Raw genomic sequence first — 21087 nt, forward strand, 5'->3', positions numbered from 1 at the left:
CCCAGATGTGTCCCCTCCATTTTCTCGTTGTAAGAGCTTCAAAAAAAAAAAAAAAAAAAAGGTGGAGGTTTTAAATTTTCCCCCCCCCCCCCCCCGGTTTTTTTGTTGTTGTTGTTGTTGTCACTGTTTGTTTGTTTTTGTGTGAGTGTGTGTGAGAGAGTATGAAAAAATGCTCAACATCACTCAGCATCCGGGAAATGCAAATCAAAACCACACTGAGATACCATCTCACCCCAGTTAGGATGGCCAAAATCCAAAAGACGCTGAAAGATAAATGCTGGCGTGGTTGCGGAGAAAAAGGATGAAAAAATGCTCAACATCACTCAGCATCCGGGAAATGCAAATCAAAACCACACTGAGATACCATCTCACCCCAGTTAGGATGGCCAAAATCCAAAAGACGCTGAAAGATAAATGCTGGCGTGGTTGCGGAGAAAAAGGATGAAAAAATGCTCAACATCACTCAGCATCCGGGAAATGCAAATCAAAACCACACTGAGATACCATCTCACCCCAGTTAGGATGGCCAAAATCCAAAAGACGCTGAAAGATAAATGCTGGCGTGGTTGCGGAGAAAAAGGATGAAAAAATGCTCAACATCACTCAGCATCCGGGAAATGCAAATCAAAACCACACTGAGATACCATCTCACCCCAGTTAGGATGGCCAAAATCCAAAAGACGCTGAAAGATAAATGCTGGCGTGGTTGCGGAGAAAAAGGATGAAAAAATGCTCAACATCACTCAGCATCCGGGAAATGCAAATCAAAACCACACTGAGATACCATCTCACCCCAGTTAGGATGGCCAAAATCCAAAAGACGCTGAAAGATAAATGCTGGCGTGGTTGCGGAGAAAAAGGATGAAAAAATGCTCAACATCACTCAGCATCCGGGAAATGCAAATCAAAACCACACTGAGATACCATCTCACCCCAGTTAGGATGGCCAAAATCCAAAAGACGCTGAAAGATAAATGCTGGCGTGGTTGCGGAGAAAAAGGAACTCTCATACATTGTTGGTGGGAATGCAAAATGGTGCAACCCCTATGGAAAATGGTTTGGAGGTTCCTCAAACAGCTGAAGATGGATCTACCATACGACCCAGCTATCCCACTGCTGGGAATATATCCAAAGGAATGGAAATCAGCCTTCACATTTTAGTGCTTAATGCCATAATGGTTTATTTCTCATGTTTGTAAAGTCCACTGTGACTCTTGGCGGCTCTCCAGATCAACTGAGAGCAATGCGGTAACACATCAATCTAGGTAACTCTCACCTTGTGGCTCTAACATCTCAAGATCTCAAGATTGTAGAGAGAGCATGGAGATCTCATGTCTGTAGGTTCTGTGCTTGGGCTCAGAAGTGACACTTATTACATCAACCACAGCCCTTTGGCCAAAACCAGACCCATCTCCCCACTTACTGGCAAAGAACCTGGCAAGTGCAGTCCTCTGTGAAGCCAGGAAGGAGAGGAAAACCAGACCTTGGTGAGCTCTGGTAATGTCCACTTCTAAGGGTTTCACAAGGACTTTATAAGTTAAAAATGTACAAGTGCCCCTCCTGTCAAATCCTTGTAAAGCGACGGTGTGAATAGCTACATGCACTTGACAGAGGGACAGCAGATTGGCAGAGGCGTCTTGCTGCTCCCTCCTAAGACTAACCTAAGAAGACTAAACCGGAACAGGTCTCCTCACTATCCCCTGAAGCAAAATCTCTCCTGCACAGGGCAGAAGGGGGAAGTGTATATTTTCTACCTTTCTCATCTATAATCAAATAAGATACAGGTAAATATGGGTGCATATTTGTTTAACAGAGGTGTTCTAACATAGCTGGCTAAGAAAGCAACAAACTAAGCAGTTAAGCAAAGAACTGGCCATTCCAGAACATCCAGCCTTGAAGGGTTCCCTGATCCGGAAAGGAAGAAAGAATAATGTTTGAAAGATTTCAGTCCTCTTTCCAACTTTAATAACTATTTTATTTTAATTTCATATCCCTTTTGATTATTAATATCATAATTCAACACTTCCAATAAATATTCATTGAATACTTAACAATATGCCTGACTGCAGGAAATGGGGACCCACGTATTTTTTGAACAAGTATGATGTTCCAAGTTTCAAACTATATGCTCTTTACAAATAATAAATTATTTTATTCTTTTCGCATCCTTTTGAGGTTGTTATGATTGCTCTCATTTTACAGTCCCATAAACTGAGGCTCAAAGAGTAAAGGAGTTTGTCCACGATCATGGCTAATAGTAGTGGGAAAGTGGAAATCTCAACTCACCTCTGTCTGGCTCATTATAAGGGAGTCCCACATGTTCACTCCAAATCAATTAGAACATAGAAGTTATTGGCTTACAGCCTTTTTTAAACTTTGTGTTACTTGAAAGTATAATCAAGAGGGCATTTATTCATTGAAATAACTACAGTTCTATTTGAATAAGGTGAAATTTGAAAAAATGTTGATCATCTCTTTCATGTACTATTTATTATGCCATGATATCTTTTCAACTCCATCAACTTCCCTTTCTCTCCAGTAACTCATTGAACAGAATGCAGTTCTAGAACACAGTCCAGAGACGAAATCCCATCCCAGGATTAAATAAGATAGTGCTCATAAAGCACTTAACAAAGTGCCCATAACAAAGTAAGCAGTGTATAAATATCAGCCAATATTTTGTTTGGTGACGGTCTAAAACATTGGGTCCTTATCTCATATAATGAGTGAAAATCTGAAAAAAGAAAATGCTAATACTCCTGTAAGAAGTATAAATATCATAAACCTAATAGAACTGAGATGGCGATGAAGATCATTAATGTGTCTGAAGTGACAAGTCTTTAGCTTCAAACAGGCACTCATGAGGCTTAACGTGATCAATTGTGTGTTCAATTATGGAAGAGCAAAAACAAAAGCAAATTTAGAAGAATCATGAAATGTTGGAAATGCATCGTCAAAATTACAAACAAAAGACAAAACGCAAATAGAGGTTTTGTAATGTTTTTTAGCTCTTTGAGAATCAACTCTCCTTATACTGGATGAGCCTAATGTTTAGACTTTCTTACACTTGCTTTTAGGCACAGTTTCAGGAACCATTATGCACAAAATTAGGATGATGCTAGTGTGTATTCTTTTACACAATGAGTATGCTTTGTTTTCTGTATACCCAGCATCCAAAGCAGTTCTTGGCACAAAGTAGGCTCTCAGGAGGTATTTGTTGAATACATAACTGATCAAATTTACACAGGATAATATATATGATAAAGACGAAAAACTATTTCAAAATCTGGAGCTGAATTCCTCTTAGGGAGACAATTGACTTTTTTTGGATAATACATTGTCATGGTTAATTTTGTGTCAACTGGACTGGGCCATGGGATTCCCAGATATTTGGTCAAACATTATTTTGGGGTCAAACATATATGAGGGTGTTTCTGGATGAGTTAATATTTGCAGCAGTAAAGTGAGTAAAGCAGACTGCCCTCCCTCATGTGGCTGAGCCTCATCCAGTCAATTAAACACCTGAACAGGACAAAAGGCTGGGTAAGAGGGAATTTCTCCTGCCAAACTGCTTAGGCTGAGACACTGATCTTTTCCAGCCTCCAGACTTGGACTGAAACCTCAGCTCTTTTCGGGTCTTGAGCTTGTTGGCTTTCAGCTGAAACTACACCATTGGCTCTCCTGGGTTCCCAGCTTGCCAACTGCAGATGTCAGGACTTTGCAGCCTCCATAATTATGTGAGCCAATTCCTTATAATAAATCTCTTCTTATAGGGCCGAGCCCATGGCGCACTCGAGAGAGTGCGGCGCTGGGAGCGCGGTGGCGCTCCCGCCGTGGGTTCAGATCCTATATAGGGATGACCAGTGCGCTCACAGCGTTCACAGCGCTCACTGGCTGAGCACGGTGTGGCCGGTCTCAAAAAGGACAAAAAAAAAAAAAAAAAATCTCTTCTTATAAGTATATATATATATACTAAATATACATATAAATTTGTATTTATATAGGTGGTTGTGTTTTGCTGATGAATCCTAATGCACACATTGATGGAAATTTTATTTGTCAGGACAGCAGACCAGACACTTTGAACTATCTGGCCGATGGAAAACCACTAAAATACTAAATGACATCTTTTTTTAAAGTACCTTTAAAATGCATCACTAAGTAAGCTGGTACAAATATAAGGAATGTGCAGAAGTAAAAACAAACAAGACAAAAGCAGGCGGTCACTGAACTCTAAAACTGACTTTGTGAAGTTTTCTGCTGCACCCTGGAGACACTGAACTTTACTAGGTGGTGGATTTTGGTACGGGAAGAAGGGCTGGGAGACAAAACCAAAGATCTGCTCAGGGTAGCAAATTCTTCTCCTTATTTTCACCCCTTTGTAAAGTTGACTTCTAATTCTTACTATTAGTTTTACCTACATATAAAGTTGGTACCCCCAAAGAGCTATAAGGGGGAATTTGGAGCACCTCCAAATTCCCAGTTCATGGAAGACTTCTCCCCATTCAGTCCTTTAGTTCAAGGACTACAAAATAGAACAGTGCCTTCATTATAAGAAAACAGCTAAACTTTCTTTATTAAAATTTTTTCTTCACTTAATTATAAAAATATGGAAAATTGCTACCTGCTCAGGATTCTCCCTACTTTACAGAAATCTGCTACCCTTGATTTTGGTGTGAATAGCACGTTGCTTGGAGAGGCCACTAAGGTGACAGCAAGTGACCATCAGGACATCACCATGGATTTTCCATCATGTACAAGGTGTGCTTGAAAACTCAGCTCCAAATATTGGAGAAATCACATCTCTTTAAAATCAAACTTATCATTCTATGGATGCCTCCCAGGGACAAAGTGTACAATTAAAGTTTCTGTCAAAATAATCAAATTGATATCAACAATAAAGGAAAAAATTGACATGCCAGTGGGTCTCTGAAGGGGACTATAAGGGCAGGGAATTTATTTTCAACAGGCACCAAGAAAAAGCAAACTTCAATTCAATTAGATTCCATAGATATCTGCTGAGTTTCTCCTGTGTACAGGGCACAGGACTAGGCCTGGGCATTTAAAAAAAAAAAAAAGCCAGATAATGTCTGTATGCACATACTCCATTCTAGTGCTATAATCAGAGTTTCTTATACCCAATCCCATTTTTTTTGTAAATTCTCTTATTATTATTATTTTCTGCATACAGAAAAACTCATGACTATACACCTCAATCAACTTGTACAAAGTGAACACATCTACATAACCTCTACCAGATCAAGAAATAAGATAATACCAAAATTCATTGCTGCTTTGGTTATGCTCCGATGCCTTCAAACAGTGACTTTTTGGTAATTTTTCCAGCCCATATGTTTTTGTCATTGGAAGGGCTAGCTACTCCCTTGTCCTTAAGCAGAAGACTATCAAATTCTCGCAAAACCCTGTGAGGTGTTATTATTATCTTAATTTTCAAGTTGAAGAAATTGAGTTCCATAGATACATACTTTGCTCAAGAACACCAGCTGGCAAGCAGTGCAACTAAGGTTTAAACTCCAGGATTGACTCCAGAGCTGAACCATAATATCACATTCCTTTCCAAATAAGACACAGCCCTATGCATAAGGAGCTTATAGTCTTTAAGATATTGCCAAGATTAGAATGTTTGTGTCACCTCCAAAATTCATGTTGAAAATTATTTCCCAGTGCAACAGCATTAAGAAGTGGGGCCTTTAGGAGGTGATTAGGCCATGAGGGCTTCACGCTCATGAATGGGATTAGTGCCCTTATAAAAGGCCTGGAGGGAACTAGCCAGCCCTCTTTACCCTTTGTCTTCCACCATGAAGGACACAGTAACAAGGTGCCATCTTGGAAGCAAAGAGCAGCCCTCACCAGACACAGAACCTGCCAGCACCTTGATCTTGGGATTCCCAGCCTCCAGAACTGTAAGGAATAAATTTCTGTTGTTTACAAATACCAGTCTCTGGTATTTTGTTATAGTGCTGATGCCAGAGGAGAGGGTCTGGGGAGGCCCCATGGCCAGCTTCAACCCACCCTGTCCTCTTACCAGGTTCTTGACTGCACCACAGGAAAGAATTCAAGAATAGAGTCACAGTAGAAAGTGGGAATAGTTTTAATCTAACCAATAAGAGACACAGATTTCAGAGACAGTACAGCATAGCTCCAGAGACTGACTAGGGCCCACACCAAGTTTAATACAAAAGTAAGAAATACACACTTAAAGTTTAGTACAGAGTGCAGGCTGGTGCAAGAGAGGGAACAGCCACCTGCTAAAAGCAAGCTTAACACAAAAGTAAAGCGTATACTCCTCAGCCTGCGAAGTGTGGGTTGGCCCCAGGAATAAGAGCAACACTCTGCCTCCTACCAGGATTCCACTTTTATAGTTTCACTATCTAATACATATTCATACTATCTAATGAATATTTAACTAAGGGGGTGGTTCCCAGTTATGTAACCTAACCTTGCATGTGATCATTTGGTCCCCTTTTAGGACATGTTCATTGGTCAAATTCTATCACATGCACTGAACATATTCAAGAATATGCTGTGCTCCTTAGCACCTCTACTGGAAGGTCATTCAAAGGATAAACTTCATTCCACTGAGCGTGCTCAGCTACTGGAGTTATATAACCCCATTTCTATTGAGCATGCTCAGTCACTGGATTTGCATAAGTCTGCCCCTTGTGGTCTCAGTCTCCCCTGTTGGTACCAAAAATAGGTGCAATAAGCAACAGTAACTCTCCTCTAGGGGAGGACTAGGGGGAGAGGGCTGAGATCTGGAGGAGTGACTTGAAACCCAGAGTTGTGTCTTATAACCCAAACCCACAAAAACTGAGCACCTCCTGTCTCAGCAGCATGAGTGGACTAATACAGATATCATAGACAGTTTTGGGTGCCAACCCAAATATTTTATATACATACGTATGATATATAGATGAATTACATTTAATATAATTATCTCATTTAATTAACCATTACAGCAATATATCATCTCCTTTAATCATTGTAACAATCCTATGAGGTAGAAATTAAGCTCCATGTGTTACAGATGTGGAAGCTGATGATGAGAAAGGTTAAACAACTTTCCTCTGCCTGCAGCCCATAAGTAATATAACTCCAGAGCACTGGCTCTTCCCCCTGCTCTGTCAAGACCCCCTACCCCTTGCCCATACTATCCATATAATCAAAAGATATCTGTGGAATAGAACAATAAGTGATGTCAACATTCATTTGTGAGTTAAAATTGGTAGTAAAAGAGGGCAATACCTTTGTCCTGAGAAGATCATTCCCACGCTTGGAATGATGTCTAATCAGATGTGCTTAAAGTCAACCCCAGTGGGAAGAGACAAGATCCCTTGATTGTGTGGCCCCGTTCTTTATCATTGTCTAGGACGGGCGTGACCTCTTCCTCTCAGTGTAACCTCTTCTTGCTGGTCCTATCTCAGCCCTTCTCTAATCTAAGAAGGGAGGTATTAGGAGAAAGGAAACCAGCAGGTTGCTGCGGGCTGGCTATGTGTGCACAGGGCACCACACTAAACCTTGTCTCATTTCATCCTCACAATAAACCTGCGAGGTGGATGTCAGTGCTCCCGTTTTACAGATGAGGAAGCTGAGAATCAGAGGGGTGAAGAAACTTCTCCAAGATCACACAGACAGAATCGGAAAGATCTGAGACTTGGACTCTGCCGTCCACCTCACAGCCACATTGCAACTGGAGGTCTTCCCCGTGGTGCTGGGATCTAAGAGCCTCAGAGACAGTAACCGTCCTGTACGACCAGGGCACTCACTACATGGCACCAGGCACAAAGGAGGACCCAATCAATAATCAGTAAATAAATCCCTCTGGTTTCCAGTGCCCACATCACACTGCCTCTCTATCAGTTTCCATATGTGACACTCTGTTTTATGTTTACTTTCTATCCTGACAAGACTCTCGATAAGTTCATCTTCAGTACATGTTCTCTTAAAACTCAGTTTTCCTTCATGTTTTATCCTTCTGCCCCTTGGGAAAGGCCACTCTTTTTGCTGATCAGACAGCCCAGTTAAGCAAGTCACGCACAGGAAAAGGGAACAGCTCGCCTGTTGAACTGTCGTCCAGGAGTATGAGCTACATTGGAATTCCCAGCCTGGGAAAATGCCCAGCCTGCTCACAAAGCCATGGTAGAGGTTCAAAGAAAATCAGACACAACATAACCCTTTCCTTGTGCTAAATGGCATCCACGCTTACATCCTCACCATATTAATTCTCTTTGTTTCCACTTAACTAAAGTCAAGGAAGGCTTCTCGGGAAGTGTTATTCACATGTGTTAGACAGCCTAAAATGACAAAATGTTCTAATTCCATCTGCTGATAAAAGTCAATTTGACACCAACACTAAACCGTTATTTTCAAATAACAATGGGAACATTTAATTAGAATTAACCTGGCTGCTTGCTTTCACATTAACAATGTACAGTACACTGGCGGTTCCCTGACAAAAGGACAGATTCACATCCATTGAAAATGCTGCATTTTCAAAAGTGCTGCACACTAGTGGTGTCTAATTATGCATAACACTCTCAAATTAATTACTAGTATTTCAAATGTCTCGAAGGGTCAGCTGGTCATTAATTCTTTGTATTAGGATCACAGGTTAGGTTAAGTCTTCGTGGGGCTATGACAATAGCTTTGTAATGATTACTTCTACATAGCGAGCCTACAAAATCCCTCCCAAATGGCTGATTATATTTCTCAGTCCCATTTCAACAAAAAAGATAATAGAAGAAAGCATCTAGCATCATGCCTGGCACACAGCAGGTACTTAATAAATAGTGGCTATTCGCATAGTAAACGTTCATACTTTTCAATTTGATCATTACTGGTCCTGAGGGGCACATGGATCGGGGAAGCTCTTCTTTTCCCTCTCAGACTTCTGCAGTCCATCATCTATAATATCCATTCACTCTATTTATTCACACCACACACATTCACAGAGCACTTGCTCTGTGTCAGGCACACGTTTTCTCTCGATAGTCATCTCCAAAGAGATCCCCCTCTTGGAGTTCCCCAATGCACATGTTAGAGGTTCTAAGAAATTCCGCAAGGAGTAGGTAGATGATTGACAGATGATACATAGATAGATATAGATAAACACACAGATGACAAAAAGATGATTGATTGATTGATTGATTTCCAATATATTCCTTACTTGTGGAACCCTTTCTTTATGGACACCTACTCCCATTCCAAGAAAACGGCGTTCTGAGGAGCGCACTTTGGGAGCAGCGCAGGACCACGTCTAATACACTGTAGCATGCCCCAGACCCAGATTCTCTCCCTGACCAAACTAGCCAGGCTCCTCTTAGCCCTTTCTCAACTAGGCCTCAAATGTGTTCTGTAAAGACCTGAACAAAACACTACCATAGTTTCTAGCAGCTCAAGGCCAAATCCCTAGGACGACCTTAGCTCCCTAAAAGTACCTGCTTGAGAAAACTCAAGGCTGCCAAAAGAATTTACTCTTTGTTCCAGCAACATCTGAAGACAGGGACCCTGTGTCTCAGCCACCATGGGAGGGCAGGAACCCAATTTCAGTAAGTGGTACTTAGCAAGCCCAGACAGTTTCCACGTCTACCAACCCCCTCTCCCAGCTTCTTGTAATTTTTCACTCCTCTGGCCCTACTGAGCCCCTGCTCGCCCCGATCCCTGCTCATTTATTCTCCCTTGAAAATGCCCAGTCACCTCTGCACACATCAAAGTTGAGTTCCGTTCACACTGGACTCTTTTCCCTAATGCAATAGTATGCTACTGATTAAAATCTGTCCTCCACCCTTTAACTAGTATCTAGCTTTGTTTATCTTGGACACCCCACCCACAAGCATAGTTCTGGACAGATTTTAAATCCTCCAAGAATACTCATTAAGGTCGATACTGAAGGGTCTCGCTGATGCAACAGTGAGGTCCAGGTGAGATTTCAGACTACCCTGTCTCCAAAAAGCAGTAACCAGGCATGTTTGTCCACAATAGCAAACTCCAGAACTGGCCTTAGTGTCACACAGATGTGACAAAAATCCCAGCTGGTCCACTTAAGTTGTTGTGTAACCTGTCTGGGTCTCAGAAGTCCTAGTGAGGATTAACCGAGATAATATATGAAGAACTCCCCTGAGATACTGGCAGGGGGTTTACCCTCACAGTCGCCTAACCCTGTGCCTTGCTACCCAGCCTATGAGTCACAAGCTGTCCCTCAAGACACAGATGTGGAAATCAGCTTTTCCTTTAACTGAGACAAATAAGGGGACTGGGATAAAAATTTTGGCCAGTGGGAGCCAGTAATTTTTTCAAGCCTGTGCATGCATGCACACACATGCACGCACACAGCATTTGTATAGATTTCTCCAAGCATGACATGAGACAAAGGAGCATTCAGTGGCAAGAATGAAAACTCCAGATTAGTATCAGATGTCCCACGCTTGAAGCATTCCTCAGCCTCACACCACCTCAGCGAAGCCGCGTGTGGCCCTTCATTTGGATCCCCTCACACTTTTCATGGAGCGAGTCAGCTCCTCCCAGCCCCAACTCCCAAATTTAACTCCGGGTCTACCTGCCCTCCGAACAGCTTTCCCATGGCATGACCTGCCCTTGTTAACAGGTAATTATGCTCTCATATAGCAAAGTTTTCCTCTATCTAAGCCTACAGCTACAGAGATCCCAAGAAAGCTGGTGTAAAGTCCAAAAATGGCCTCTAAGGAGGCAGCTGTGGTGTAAGGCAGTATTTCCTAATCTTCAGTCATTCAAAGAGGACCTTCATGACTTTTCCCATATATTCATATATTTATACCATCTCTATTCTATGATGGAATAATGGCCCTCCCAAAGATGTTTACATCCTAATCCCCAGAAGCTGTGAATATGTTATTTTCCACAGCAAAAGGGAGTTTGTAGATTTGATTAAATTAGGATCTTGAAATGGGGAGATTACACTGGATTATCCAGGTGGGCCCAGGTTCCTTATAAGAGGGAGACAGGAGTGTCAAAGTCAGGAAAGGGAGCCATGGCGACAGAAGCAGAGGTTGGAATGGTAGGAGGAAAGGGTCTCAAGCCCAGGAAGGCGGGCAGCTTCTAGAAGCTGGAAAAGGCGAGCGTTCAAATTCTCCCCTGGGGCCTCCAGAAGGAGTGCGGTCCTGCTAGCACCTGCAGTTTAGGACTTCTGACCTCCATAACTGCAAGGTAATAAATTTGTGTTCTTTTGAGCCACTAAGTTTGTGGTCATTTGTTGCAGCAGCAATACAGTATGATCTTAACCTCTCTTAAGCCTCATTCATAAATAGGGAAAATCTACTTCGCTCAAACTATTAGTGGGAAGATTGGATGAAATAGCTTATGCTCACTCTCACAGCACCAAACCTGACACACAGTAGGTACTCAACAAATGAGCCTAAACTGGAATCAATAACCATTTCCTATAGTATGCAGAGGTGACAGAACCTTTATGGGGACTTCCGATATATAATGACTGAGCAGAAGACCTTTTCCCAGGGGCTGGGGTACACTCTGGTGGCCTAAACTGCTGTGGTGGTTGCTGTTGTTTGTGTGTGTATCGTTTATTTGTATGTGGATTGGGCTTTTAAGATGTTGCAAGGTTGGTGATGTGTAGGATGCATCTGCCATGTTTTGTAATCTGGCTTTGCACTTCAGTGAAGAACAATGTGGAGAATGAAGGAAAGAAAGGGTGAGAGGAGAGGAGACAGGCAGAGCAGCAGGAAGAAGGCAGAATGAACAGCAGCAGGTCTCCAGTGTTGGAGGTGACTTATCAGTCTCAGATCTGCGCAGAAAGCTGAGCAGAGGCCCCACCAGGAAAAAATTGAACTAAGTTCCTCACGCTGGTTTTCCAATACCAGTTTCCTCATCTGTGGCCAGTGCCTGCCCCCTTGTGGAAATGCTTCCAACTGCTTGTATTGTTTAAATGCAAGGAAACTTGGGAAGGCCCACAATTAGAAATGTTTTAAGCTTTCACTTTCAAAGGTTTCCCATTGCCTGCAAGATAAAAATCACTAGACAAAAGTCCTTTATGATGCAGCCCCTGCCTACTAAGACACCTCCTCTCCAGGCACTCTCCCACCAGCACTTTATGCTCCAATCATAACAAGCCTCCATCGTTTCCCAATAATTGAGATGAGAAGAGGCCAACTTGGGAATCAGATAGACCAGAGTTGTTCAAAATCCTGATCCTTTTTCCCCTAGCTGTGTGACTCTGGGTAAGTTACCTAATCACTGGGCTTGGTCCTCATCCGTAAAATGCGGATAATAATAGCACTCACCTCCTACAGTTGTAGAGTTAAATGAGCTGAAGTACCTTATGGAGCTACTATGCCCCCAATGCCCTTTAGCTACTATTTGTAAACATGTTTTTTCTACCTCCAAGCCAGTCACTTAACAAGCATTTATTATGAACTCCCCCCAGCTGACAAAGAAAGCACAATCTCTGCTTTAAAGAACTTGTAGAAGAAATTACATTTTTAATTTGATAAAGGCAGTGTTAGAGTTAAAGATAGCTTGCATTCCCCCCCAAAAAGCAAAATCTAAGAGAAGGGATTGTAGGCACTAATTTATTGAGGGGAGTGGTCCTGGGTACAGGGGGGCTTAGAAGAGTGAACCAGGGCAGGAGGGAAAGCCAATGCGGGGCTCTATCAAGCTGGATCGCGCTCTGGGCAATTGGGGATTGGCCTCACCGGGGACTCTAAGCAGCAGTGAGTAATGTGCTTCCTCTCTACTGCAGGAAGAACATTCATCTGCCAGCTCCTGGCTCTCAGTGGTCAAGAGTTGCCCCTTGGGGGATTAATTCTCTGCCCTCACAGGTTTGTGCAGTGCTTCGGTGTCAGGCAAGCCTGGGGGCAGAAAGCAAGGCAAGCAGGACAGCTGGGGAGATGCAGTCAGGGGGCACCCCTCAAAGCTAGCATCCCCAGAATGGCTGGAATAGAAGGTGGGCAGAGAGGATGCCAGGTAAGGCCCCAGAGGTGTCCAGCGATGGCACGGGAAACTGTGGGAGTGGAGGAGAGGCCTCAATCTAGCCCAGCCTTTGGGCAAAGGGATGAGATTTCGCTGGATAAAGGTTCCTGGATGGCTATGCCAGGTCTAGGAGGGGGTAGCCAAATCAGGGCAGAGAAGAGGCTGATGAAGGGCTGAGCCGGGGCAATGCCTGAGGGTGGGGAGCTGAGGCAGGAGGGACATGCACGTTCAAGGAATAATGAGGAGGTAAAATCCGCAGGGCTTGTTAGCAACTGGGTGGAGGTGGGAGCAGGATGAGTGGTCAAGGGTAACGTGCTTTCTGACCTGAGTGCCTCCATCCAAGACAGAGGAGGAAAAAGGAGAATTCAGCTCTCGGGATGGATACTGAGCTCTGACATGCCATGATCAAGTTACCTCTGGGATGCCCAGTGCAGAGGGTCAAGAGGCTTGTGGGTACTGGAGTCTGATGGTTAGGGAGGCTTTAATGCTGGCCTGTGGAGAGGTGGAACAGGATCTTGAAAAGGACTTGGTATGCCAGGTTTTCTGTTGATGCCCAAAGGCCAAGAACATGATAGGTACCAAGTCCCCACATTCCCAAGCAGTGTTAGGTCATTGGTGCAGGGCCCAAGAGACTGGTAAGCCATTGTCAGGTTCCATGAACACCCACCTGCAGCCCATGACAGTGGAGAGATTGAAGAGGAGAGAGATGGTGTCTCAGGAGAGAGCTGTTGCAGTGCTGTGCGTCTCTCCTTCTCCTGCTCCTCACTGGCAAGCCAGGAGGGGAGGCAAAGACTCGTGTTTTCCCACAGGCCAGATGTGGCTCATCTGGGAAGGAACCAAGCTCAAGCCATCTTAAAAGGGACACTGGCCAGAAGAGTGGCCTGGAAATACAAAGTGACCCAGCAGAGATGGAGACCATGGACACCTAGATGGAGATCTAGGTGCAGGGGGCTGCACCTAGGCACCAGAGGGCTGGAGAAGACTGTGTGCTTCAGGGTTGCTGTGGTCAGAGAATCCAACAGGGGTGCTCCCAGCAAGAGAAACAACATTTCAAAATCTGCCATGCCCAGACAGCACCTATGTCTGTATATATCTGAGCCTGTCCAACACTTCCTTCCTGTCTTATACTGTTCCTGGAACCAACTTGCCAGTGCCCTCAGAAGTGGATTCTTCAGCCCCAGTCCAGCCTTCAGATGACTACAGTCCCAGGTGACATCTGACAGCAACTTCATGAGAGATGCTGAGCAAGAACCCCCAAATCAGCCACTTTCAGATTCCTAACCCACAGAAACTATGAAAGATAATAAGTGCTATTCTTTCAAGCCACCAAATGTAGGGATGATTTGCTATGCAGCAATAGATAACTGATACGTGTTTCCACCCCACAACTACTGAGCCAAGACTGGGGAGGGTTTCCTTTGATGACTGACTAAAGTTAGAGGACAAAGCAGACTGAAGCAGCATCTCTGAGAATCCTGGCATTCGTTGCTTCCGTGAAGCTTACAGTCCTGTGGATGAAACAGACAATAGTCACACCAATGTTGTTTAGTTGCAATTCTGATCTGGGTTTTAAAGGAGCAGGGAAATGGTCTGGGCATCCATTTTAAGTCACCGAAACATCACTGGAATAACTCGTAGCTAAGTAAGACAACCATGCTTCCACCTAAACTGACAGCCCCACCAAGTGGACATTTCTAAAACTCCTCTCGTCAAAGTTTTTTTCCTTTTATACACTTGCAGTCATAGGCAACTAAAAGCCCACCGTCACCATCACCAAAATGCTGATTTGGATCACGTGTGCCTCTCTGCTGCTTACCAGCTGTGACTGTAAGTCCTTCCATGGGCCTCTCAAGAAGTCTAGTTTGGAAGATCAGACAGGAAAACCAATACAAACAGTATAAAAAAGTGATGTCACAAAAGGGTGTTCAAAATGTTGGGTCTGTACCTGTCTGAGGAAATAAATTAGGTTTAAAAAAAAAGAATTTTACATGTAATTTTTATTAACCAAAAATCCTTTTCTCCACAGTAGATACTTTTAATATCTGTTCAAAGAAGCACCAAATTATTAGCCCTCTTGGGTGCCACACATCCCAGGGAGGCTTGTCGGAGCCTCTTGGAGGTAGAAAAGAGCTGCTAGGCTCTTGAAGGATCGAGGGGAAAATGTGTTGGGCTGGAGTGTGAGTGAGGGGGACAGCAGAGTCAGAAGAGAAAAAAGAATTCAAAGTCAAGTTTACTGATTCTGATGTCTGTGCTGTCTCCCTGAAAGCAAACAGAGGAATGGATGAGACCACGACCGGGATTAGCTGCAATCCACTCAACAGCAAGGTCATCCTCGCTTGGTCCAAAGCACTGTGTTCCTGTGCCACACCAGGTCTCATCTCTTTCATCATTCTGGCACAATACTAAGGAAGAGAAATGGCAAGAGGAGCGTGGCAAGGGCCTGAGGCCCCCAGGTCATTACAAAGGAGGAGGTTCAAGGTCAAGCAGACCCCCACCCAGGTTCACAGCAGCCACACCCTCCAGGGAGGTCCATGATCTCCTTTCCTTGCCCCTCCAGGGCATTCCTCCCATTCAAGGCCATTCCTCCCATACGGTATATGGCCCGTACTATATATGAGCCAGGCACCGTGCCACATGCTGGACATATGAGGGTGAGTGTAAAAAAAGACAGGCAAACAGCACTGCTCCTGTCTCATAGAACTTCAAGGTTGATGGGGCCATTGGCTGGGGCCAACACTGAAGATTTACCCCATTGGTATAAACTTAAGGAACCTCCCACAGCCCAGAGACCCTTCATTGTTGATATTTTGGTGTATTTCCTTCCAGTTTTTTCCACTTATGCATATACAGTATTTTACTGAATCTATAACATGATTGGTTTTAAGACACACCATTACTTTATGTGCCACTAAGAACACTGCCAATTAAACTGATACACTAACAATTGTAAGACACCACTGGTTTCAGTGATAGTGAAATATACTAAGGTATGTCTTTGCATTAACAAAATACAGTTTGATGTGTTTTAATACAGTTGGGGTCACTTCATATTATATCATAACACATATCACGTATGCTGTCCTTTCTTTAGATTTATACCATGAGGATTTTCTCACATCACTCATCTATGACCACTGTATGTAAGAAGTGGTTTGATTAAAGAAGACAACACAATAAATGCAGTCCATAGGAAAAACACTCCAAACACTCACAGTATTAGTTCTCTTACACAGTTAGCTCTAGGCCAGGGGACACTTGGCAATGGCACAGAAAAAGGATTCCACGACTGCATCCAAAGGATTTTGCTTACACCACAAAAGGAGTTTTAAGGCAGTGTACTTCAAGGCTTGAAAAACTACATCTATGACATAAACATGACATTCAAAAACTACTCAGCCCTCAGAATGCCTCCAATACTATCAAATGACTGAACTAGTCAAGATGAGGGTCACTGTCAGGAACAGATAACAGAGTCCCAAAAGCAATCCAACATGCTGCCAGTATAGACGGGGCTGATCAGAGACCTCCTTATGTTAACACAGGTTGTAGATGCTATTTGTGGGCTTCCACTCTCATACGTTTTTATTTCACATAAACATATTACATTGTCCTAGGAGAGCAAGTACAATACAGCAACACATCAAAAAAATTACACATCACAATCAAGCTGGCTTCAGCCCAGGGATGCAAGGATGTTTCAACATACGCAAGTCAATAAATTGATGTGATACATCACATCAACAAAATCAAGGGCAAAAACCATGTCATTATCTCAATAGATGCAGAAAAAGAATTTGACAAAATTCAACATCCCTTTATGACAAAGACTCTCAGCAAGTTAGGTATAGAATAAAATTATCTCAACACAATAAAAGACATTTATGACAAACCCACCACCAATATCATCCTGAATGAGGAAAAGTTGAAAACTTTTTCTTTAAGAACAGGAAAATGCCCACTCTCACCACTCCTATTAAACATAGTATTCGAAGTACTAGCCAGAGCAATCAGGCAAGAGAAAGAAATAAAGGGCATCCAGATTGGAAAAGACAAAGTCAAATTGTCCCTGTTAGCAGATGACATGATCTTATATACAGAAAAACCTAAAGACTCTACAAAAAAAAAACTCAGAGCTGATAAACTATTTCATTAAAGTTGCAGGATACAAAATCAATATACAAAAATCAATAGCATTTTTATACTCCAATAACAAACTAGCAGAAAAGGAATTAAGAAAGCAAGCACATTTACAAAAGTCACCAAAAAAATAAAACACCTAGGAATCAACTTAACCAAGGAAGTGAAAGACCTCTACAACAAGAACTACAAATCACTGTTGAAAGAAATTAAAGAGGACACAAAAAGATGGAAAGACATTCCCTTCTCGGACTGGAAGAATTAACATTGTGAAAACATCCATACTACCCAAAGCAATCTACAGATTCAATGCAATCCCCATCAAAATACCAATGACATTCTTCACAGAAATAGAAAAAACAATGCTAACATTCATATGGGACAACAAAAGACCCCAAATAGCCAAAGAAATCCTGAGCAAAAACAATAAAGCTGGAGGCATAACACAACCTGACTTCAAATTATACTACAAAGCCATAATAACCAAAACAATATGTACTGACAAATAAATAGACACTCTGACCAATGGAGTAGAATAGAGAACCCAGAAATCAACCCACATATTTACAGCCAACAGATATTTGACAAAAGCAACAAGAACATACATTGGGAAAAACACTGCCTCTACAATAAATGGTGCTGGGAAAATTGGACATCCATATGCAGAAGATTGAAACTTGACCTGTACCTCTTGCCATATACCAAAATCAACTCAAAATGGATTAAAGACTTATTATAAGACTATAAACTATAAAACTACTAAAATAAAACATAAGAGAAACACTTCAGGAAGTAGGACTGGGCAATGACTTTATGAATTAGACCCCAAAAGCACAGGCGACAAAACAAAAAATAAACAAATGGGATTGTATCAAACTAAAAAGTTTCTGCACAGCAAAAGAAACAATTAACAGAGCAAAAAGACAACCTACAGAATGAGAAAAAATATTTGCAAACTATGCATCTGACAAAGGAATAATTTCCAGAATATAGAAGGAACCCAGACAACTGAACAGTAAAAAAAAAAAAAAAATTTAAAAATGGGCAAAGGAGCTGAATAGGCATTTCTTGAAGGAAAACATACAAATGGCCAACAGACATGAAAAACTGCTCAACATCAATCAGCATCAGGGAAATGCAAATCAAAGCCACATTGAGATATCATCTCATCCCAGCTACACTGCCTATTATCAAAAAGACAGAATAATAAATGCTCGTGAGGATGTGGAGAAAGGGGAACACCCCTACACTGTTGGTGGGACTGTGAATTAGCACACCCATTATGGAAAACAGTATGGAGTTTCCTTAAACAACTACAGATAGAGATACCATATAATCCAGTGATCCCACTGCTGGGATATACCCAAAGGAATGAAAATCATCATGTTGAAGGGATATCTGCACTCCCATGTTTATCACAGCTCTATTTATAACAGCCAAGATATGGAACCAACCTAAATGTTCATTATTGGATGACTGGATAAGGAAAATGCAATATATTTACACAATGGAATACTACTCAGCCATAAAAAACGAATGAAATTCTGCCATTCACAGCAACATAGATGAACTTAGAGAAAATTATATTAAGTGAAATATGCCAGGCACGGAAAGAGAAATAGTTCATGTCCTCACTCATAAGTTGGAGCTAAAAAAAAAAAATGAATAAATCAAAAAAGAAAGAAAGATATAACAATCACAATAATTTGTTGAACTTTGCAAAGGAGAGAATGGAACTGAGGCCACCAAAGGTGAGAAGGGGTGGGAGTGGGGGATAGGAGAGAGTTAGTGAGAAATTGGTAGAGGACCATAAAATATGATTATATTGTATAATGTTCAATATATTAATTATCATGATTTCAGTATCATATATTGCACACAAGTATTGATATTCAACATGGTATCCCACAAATATGTACAATCAATTATGTTTCAATTAAAAAAAAAAAAAAACCACACTCCAGATACTCCCAACAAAGCCTGCCCTATCCACAGCCTTCTCTATCACATTTGTTGACGACTCAATCCTTCCTTTCACTCTTATCAAAAACCTTGGGAGGCATCGTTGACTCCTCTCACTCACTCTCACATTAAATCCACCAGGAAATCCTTTTGACTCAACCTTCAATATATACACCATTATTGAACTTGCCCCTCACCACCTCCACTGCCACCACTGAGCCATTGTCATTTCCTGCCTGGATTATTGCAATAGCTTCGGCACAACAGCCAGAGCAATCTTTTAAAAGATTTTTAAAATTACATCACTGTTTTGCTCAAAATTCTTACAATGGCTCCCCAAATCCAAAACCAAATCCCTAAAATGGCCACTATCACCTTACATTTCCATTCTCAAACTGTGCACCAACGCACCCCAGGGCAGCACGGTGAATTCATAGGGACACTACAGGACATTTTCCATTTTCTAAGTTAGCCCAGCAATATTAATAAGAATACTACTATTAAATTGTTAGGACCTAACTACTTATAAACCCAAACTGTTAGGTATTTTCTTTGATGTAGGGGCATCATGAAATATTACTGAGACACTAAGGGCACCATGGGCCTAGGAAGTTTGGGAACTTTTGCCCTACCCAATCATCTCTCTGATCTCGCCTCCCAAAACTCCCCTTTATTCACTCTACTCCAGCCACGACCTCCTCATGCTCCTCAGCCATACCTGGCACAGGCCTGCCTTGGGGCCTTTGCACTGCCTGACTCATCTAAAACGCCCTTACTTTAGATATTCAAGTGCCTAACCTCTGCACTTTCTTTATGAAATGTTCCAATGTCACCTCCTCATGGGTCTTCCCTCACTGCCTGCACTAGTTTGGGCTGCCATAACAAAACACCACAGACTGGGTGGCTCAGCAACATAAATTTATTTTGTCACAGTTCTGGAGGCTGGAAGTCCAAGATGGAGGTTCCAGCCAAATCATTAGCTGGTGAGGACTCCTCTGGGCTTCTAGACAGCCACCTTCTTGCTATGTCCTTACATGGCATTTCCTCAGTGTATGCACATGGAAAGAGAGAGGGAGAGCTCTCTGGTGTATCTGCCTGTAAGGACACTAATCCTATTAGATCAGGGCCTCACCCTTATGACTTCATTTTTTTTTTTTTTTTTTTTTTTTTTTGCTGGCTGGTACAGGCATTGAATCCTGGTTTATCAGCACCATGCTCTAACCAATTTAGCTAACTGGCCAGACTTCATTTAATCTTAATTACTCCCTTAGAGGCCCCTTTTCCAAATGCAGGCACACTGGGGGTTAGGGCTTGAACATATGAATTTTGGGGAGACACAAACATTCAGTTCCTAACACTACCCTATCTGAAACTATAATCTCATCCTCTCCAACAACATTCCTTAACCCGCTTACCTTGCTTCTCTTCCCCCACAGTTCACACCTTTTTCATACTCTAAAATGTACTCGTATTATATTACATTTATTGTTTACAGTCTGTCACCCTCTCCCCCACTGGAATGAAATTCTATTAAGGGCAGGGGTCTCTGTCTACTTAGTTCATTATGTGTCCCAAGCACCTAGGTTAATGCCTGGTATATAGCTGGTACTCAAAAATTACTTGTGGAATGAGTGGCTAAAGCAGAAATTAAAAACATCCTCTCCTCCTATACCCCTTTCCCACTCTATCCTCTTTGTACATCAGCAGGTTGTGCAGGCCTAAGGAAAGGAAAAGAAACACCTCAGTGATCAGTAATTGGGTCTAGTTTCTGCATGGAATGAAAACCACCAGCTCTCTTGAAACTCACTGAACTCTCAGCAAGTCACTTAACTTACAGGACTGGTTCTTCACCTGAAAAATGGAAACCATCAATCCTAGGCATTCTTTCTTTGGAGGATGAGATGGAGAAATGGGCACAGGAGGCACTGAGTAACCTGTACAGGGTGCTATCAACAGCTGGACCTGTGTTCCAGCTCCAGATTGCTGCTGTCTAGGTGCGTGACTTTA

Source organism: Galeopterus variegatus, unplaced genomic scaffold (assembly GCF_000696425.1).
Source record: "Galeopterus variegatus unplaced genomic scaffold, G_variegatus-3.0.2 Scaffold123, whole genome shotgun sequence".
NCBI classification, from domain to species: domain Eukaryota; kingdom Metazoa; phylum Chordata; class Mammalia; order Dermoptera; family Cynocephalidae; genus Galeopterus; species Galeopterus variegatus.